The sequence below is a fragment of the Lucilia cuprina genome, chromosome 6, assembly GCF_022045245.1.
Source record: "Lucilia cuprina isolate Lc7/37 chromosome 6, ASM2204524v1, whole genome shotgun sequence".
NCBI lineage: Eukaryota > Metazoa > Arthropoda > Insecta > Diptera > Calliphoridae > Lucilia > Lucilia cuprina.
This window is the reverse complement of record NC_060954.1, coordinates 40,383,786-40,390,786: the sequence shown is the minus strand read 5'-3', so window position 1 is coordinate 40,390,786 and position 7,001 is coordinate 40,383,786.

Here is a 7,001-nt window from a genome sequence, read left to right as displayed (position 1 = left end):
TTTCATAATATTAAGTAACTTAATGTTAAAAACAACGCGTTTTCTTTTTAGCCAAGTTAAGCAAAATCTTTTTTTTTTTGTATTTTTTATATTTAATTTTTAGTTTTGTGATTTTTTGATGGTTTGATGACTGTTTTTATGTTTTTTGTTTTTTTTTTAGTCCGCTACAATGTTTCTTACTTTCGCATAATCATTTTAGCTCTTTTTGTCTAGAAAAGTTTTCTGGTTAAGAAATACATAAACTTTTGTTTATGCTAGACAACAATAAGGAAAAATAGTCTTTAGAAATTACATCAAGGATAAGTTAAAAAGTTTTTAAAAAATATATTTTGCAGTGTTATTCCTTCCGTTTATATCTTTAATATCAACTGGAGAATTATGAAAATTATTATCGTTAAAGAAAACAATTTTATTAGTTTATTACCCTCTACGACCTCACGGCCCTACTAGTGTACTAGAACATGTTTGACCATGTCATATACTGGAACAGATTTCACTTATTCACTGATTTCGACAATCTCTTTAAATTCTTTATTCACTTTTCGTATAAATTTAATGTTTTAAATTTCATTTCAAATAAAGATGAAAACATTCACACTCTAAACATATAAAAAGTGAATAAAAAAGTTTAAAAATGTAAATTTCAACTTAAGGGATCAATAACAATACATTTGCATACCATTAGTACTCGTAACACTCTTAACTCTCACATAAACAAACAAACATATTTTTAAAACACCAACAAATAAATATTCCCCAATTCCCAAAACCGCATAAACTTCCATAGATAAATTTATGTTTTTGTACATATTTTCATACTTTGTTGTGCTGCTACTACTAAGCGCTGTAGTAAATAGTACATCAACGGCATTAGAATTTTTATATCAAAAAACCATTTGTTATTGAACTAAACCAAAAAAAAAAAACGCCAATAAAAAACATTAAAACGTGGCTAATGCTTACGAAGGAAAAAAAGTTTAAACAAAACATATGGTTTTGGTGCCTATGAAATTATAACGGAAACCTTTAAACAAATTAAATTTAAAGACTTATCGAATTAAGCAGAGAATATCCGATTATAATAGGAATAGAGACAACGTTTCTTGACTTCATATGTTTACAATTTTTGTTCTTTGGAATAAGAGCAACAACATTCGCTCAGAGAGTAAATCAAAATTCCGAACAGTTTGCAAGATATGAGCCTGAGTATAGTATCTGTTTTTCCAAAAATGACACTGAGGCCCCAAATCTTTGGGGACCTATAACTAAAAAAGTGAATGACTTTGAGCAAAACTGAAAGACATTTTTGGTCTTTTATCATATAGTGGTGTCCGTATATGGTTATTTATCCATGACTTAAGAAATTACACAAAGTGTTATAGTTGAAATAGTCTAAAGTATATCGAACTCATCAAGACCAGGTTACACGTGAATCTATTCAAATAATTACTATAGTGGCTATTGGAACATAATTGAAAAAGAGTCGATGAATCTATTTAAGGGTAATGGGAATAGTCATGCCTTGAGTTGCCCCAAATCGACTAGAATATATTCAATTGGAATCGACTAGGATAGAGTCATTTGGAACCGACTACAATAAAAATAGAGTCAATTGGATTTGACTGAAATCGAAAAGATTAAAGTCGATTGGAATTGACTAATCTATTGAAATTGACAGTCGATTGAACTCGACTAGAAAATATTCCTTTGAAATCAATTCGATTGGATTTAACTAGATATTTCATTGAAAGGAATCGACAGATGACAGCACCATCAGCCTAGGACCTGCTAAAACAAACCAATCCTGCTTAGCTGGAATCACAACTGATTAATTAAACTGAAACAGGGAAAACTATTCCACAGCACAGTGGAATAAATGAATGGAATCGACTGAAAGCGATTAGAATAGGAACAATTGGAATCTACTTGAATATAGACGACTGTAATCGTCAATCGAATAGATCGATCAGAATATTGTCGAATGTATTCAACAAGATTGGAGTCGACTAAAATTGACATGTTTGGTGTCGACTGATATCGACAAGATTGGTGTCGACTAATATCGACAAGATTGGAATCGACTGAAATCGACAAGATTGGAATCGATTGGAATCGTTTATAATATATTCAATGGAAAACATTTCGATTGGAATCAACTAGAACTTCTTTCATTGAAATTAACATGAACAGAGTATCTAAGATTGAAAGTGGAACAGGACAAAATATCGAGGGAACAAAACATTTGGAAAGAACATTTTTCACACGAAAATTAAAACTCACTCACTGCAGTGGAATGTATGAACTCTTTGTGAAGCATTAAGACTTGAACAACAAGAACACCAAACGACATTATATAAGATCGAAATTTGGCAAAACTGGATCGATGTACTAGTTAGTGAAAACCATCTGTAATCAATGGAAGGAAAATGGCGGTGAAAGAACATAGAATAGATTCGATAAGGAGATATCGTAACTGTTAGATAACAGCTTGGATAGGAGTCTATTGTTATCGACTGTAGAAGAGTAGATTGGCATCTATAGGAATCAGCTGGAATAGAGTCGATTTTAATCGATTAGACTATCATAGATTGGAATCAATTAGAATCGATTAGAAAGGAGCCGATTAATACTGACTTGGAATAGAGTCAACTGCATATCGATTTGAATCGATTAGAATAGAAAAGAATCGGCAATGAGTTCTTTATAATGTATATGAAAGTCGTTTTTGTCGAAAGGAATAGATTCGATTAGTATCGATTGGTTGTTGTTTATCAATTGAATCTGTTGTTATCAATTGAAACAGAGTCGTTTGAATAGACTAGAATACATTTGATTAAAATAGGGTTGATTGTATAGAGTCGATTGATATAGACTGGAATAGAATAGATTGGCATCGAATGGAATATATTCGATAGCTATTAACTAGAATAGGGTCAATTGGAATCGATTAAAATAGAGTTGATTACTATCGGATGGAATAGCGTCGATTTGTGTTGACTGTAATAGAGTTGATTGGAAAGTGTCGATATGTATCGACTTGACGGGAATTGGTATAGACTGGAATTATTTCGATAGATATAGAATGGTATTGCGTCGATTAGTATCGATTGGAATAGAGTCGACTGGTATTGACTGAAATAGAGTCGATTGGTATTGACTGGAAAAGTTTCGATTAATATCGCATAGAATAGAGTCGATAAGTATCTATTAGTATCTACTGGAATAAATTCGCTTAAGATCGTTGAAATCGATTAAAATATAGTCAGTTGGAATAGAATTGACTCGGTGAAAATTTGTTAATTAGAATTGACAGAAATGTGTAAGTTAACCTAATGTATATGAATATTCTTACACTATATACGTCTCAAAACATTACTTATATTAATTGTTTTTAAATCTAGAACCTATACAGTTTCTGACCAAGACTCCATAAAATATTATGTCTAGTTTTTCGACATTAGTACAAAATTGATTTTAAATTGTAAATTAAAAATGTCCTATTCTCGAAGACACTCTATGCCAGCATTCTATTTTAGAAATTTATTTTATAAATTCACTTTATTTTCTAACTATTAAATTCTCTATTCATAGACGCATTTTATTTTCTATTACTACACATTATTTTTTATATTTTATACATTTTTTATTTAAAATAATTTGTCACAGCTCCATTATGTATTCTGAAATAAGTTTTCTCCATAAAGTATTTGATATTTCTCTAGTATAAGAAAAAAAGGAGTTTTTGTATATTTTATATCATAGCAACAACAATGAGGACAAACAGCAGCAGCAACAACAGCAACAATATAAAACTTAATGATTTACAATGTCTCCCCTGTGGGTAAATATGGCAGTTTTTTTCTCTCTGTTATCCAAGAAGCAGCAGCGGCAACAACTGAATAGTTAGACCATAAGAGTATTTGTATGTATGTACGGACTGGTACTACGAATAAATTGCATGAAATAGTGGTAAAAAATGACACACATTTTTTACATCATTTACGAGTTGGCTATAGTATTTGTGAAATAAAAAAAGAGTTCTTTTTTTCACACAGTCCATATAAAAATGATGCAATTTAAAGGATTTACTTTTTGCTTTATGAAAACGTAAATTGAACAAAAAATAAAAATTACACTTTAATTCCTGTGTTTTAGTTATGGCACATTTAAATGATAAACTCAAATGACGAAATGATTTTGTTCGTTGACAGGATTATCATATGGGGATATTTTGTATTTAAAGCTGCGAAAATTCTTTAATTATGGTCTCGTTTTTTAATCTGATTAATTTTTAATAATATTTTAAGCAATATATTCGTAAGTTAATTGCTACTGCTTTTATATTGTGAAAGAAGTTTGGTTATAAAATCTAACTGTTAAATATGTTTTACTGGAATCGGAATGATATTAGACTCCTACTTACGAGACAAAAATTTAAAGAATTGTGAAAAGAATTGTTTAAGAAAACTAAACTCCATTAAAAATTTCTTCAGAAGAGTCCTTTGACTCAACCAGTTTAAAGTAGACTGGAGTCCAATACGTAAGATATTTAGTGATGCTACTAAATTTTATTCAATATCTTCCTTCTAATAGATTGTATGCAAATATAATATATTAAATCTAATGCGAAACGAAAAGACTAAAGTCATATAGTTTCCAAATAAAAATGTATTTTCTTTCTTACCTCTTATCTCTATTATATTTCTTTATTTCGTTTACAATATAATTCTCATTCATATCTTTATCACTTTACCATCTTTACTATCGTCATATGCAAATTTTCCAAGTTAGTTTTCATATATTTTTATGACACTTTGAACATGAGTTCAAGCCCATTTGCTACTATTTAAATACTGGCAACCTCGTCACTAATATCACACATTTTAGACACTGTCAATTTTATAAACATGTACCTAAATATACAACACACACTAATTACAAAAAGAATATAAAAACTTTTAATTCTGATGTGTACAAACTAAATATCAAATGGTGGGCCAATATTAGCAAAACAAATTTAATTAGCCAAATGCTTTTTATAACCAATTATTAAGTAGATGTTTCAATAAGTTGAAAGTCAAGTGAAATATAGTACTTTCCACATAAATTCTTCAGCCATAGTCCACACATTTTAGAGTATACCAATCCCTCTTAGATGTATAAGATCCACTGGGGTCATATACATAGCACGATCTAATAGTTCAAATCCTATTAAAAACATTATCAACCGTTCTCTGAATTGAACTAGAAGTGAACTAGAATCGAACTAAAACTGAACTAAAACTGAACTAGAACTGAACTAGAACTGAACTAGAACTGAACTAGAACTGAACTAGAACTGAACTAGAACTGAACTAGAACTGAACTAGAACTGAACTAGAACTGAACTAGAACTGAACTAGAACTGAACTAGAACTGAACTAGAACTGAACTAGAACTGAACTAGAACTGAACTAGAACTGAACTAGAACTGAACTAGAACTAAACTAGAACTAAACTAGAACTAAACCAGAACTAAACTAGAACTAAACTAGAACTGAACTGAACTAGAAGTGAACTTAAACAAAACTAGAACTGAACTAGAACATAATGTTATAAATGCACGGATTATCCTGCAATAGAGGGGAATCCATGTCCTTTTATCAAGACCACTTCGGTGACCAATAATCTCCTGTTACGATATTTTAATGCATTTCAGCACGTAATCAAGTTCACGAGAAATCATAGTTTTTGTTGAATGCATTCCCAAGGTAACTCTTTCGTTCGTCAGACATATACATATGTATATTATTTTTGACACAAACATTGATCATCTCTGTTCATTTAGCCATTTAGTAAATCGTAAACACTACCATAATTACAATTACTCTGAATGAGCATTTTAATCAACAACGAATTTATTTAGTACATGTTACACAAATATAGACAAATTGCGCATTATTTTCTATCCTAAATTGTTACAATAAATAGTTACAATGTTACTACAACCAAAAACTATTTATGAATTGACAACTACAACTAAAACTATCAACTAAATGACTGACTTAATGCTTGAAATACTGGCAGGCGCATAAACTAACAGACCGAATGACGAAGTGACTGCATATGAAAACAACGATTGGAGAACAGTAACTGAACTGAATGGGCTTATTTCTTCTGTATATATGTTTAAATGAATGTATGACAGTAAAATACGATTGTAACGATTGTAACGTGAATATTAAACAGATGCTCAATATGGATTATTTTTATTCATGCGACTACAACATTTGTTGATTATAATGATGGCGATGATGATACTGATGACGATAAAGTTGCATATACACATAGAAGCTTTCCTTTAGGAACAAAAAATATAGCATAACAACAGCAACAACATTAAATTTAAAAATTACTGCTACTAGCTGCATCGTACAAATGAGTTTTGATTAAATGACATGTTTTTATGCTTAAATACACTTTTAATTTGGGTGAATTAAAATAGAAAAGTAAAATATATTTAGATAAATTAAAACGGGAAAAAAGTTTTTAAAAGTGAAAATTGTTTAATCAAAACTTTAAAACTAAATTAAGATGTAAATTAAGTAAAAATGTATGTTTTGAATATTCTATATTACTGAAATTGAAAATATGAAATTCAGCATGTAGAGACCGAAGTTATTGGAAAGATATGAAAGAAGGATTAATGTTAACTTTTTTGTTTCCCAAAAGAACTTTCACAATTTTCTATGTTACTGGACATAGAAGCATAAAATTAAGCATGTAGAGTAAAACAGAAATTTACGTTCCTTTTAATGCTTTGATAGGTATTTTTTGACTTTCCATTTTATTAGACCTAGAAACAAAATAGAACATTGTAAGTCCTGGTTGTACATACATACATACATCCATAGGTATACATACATACATACATACATACATACATACATACATACATACATACATACATACATACATACATACATACATACATACATACATACATACATACATACATACAT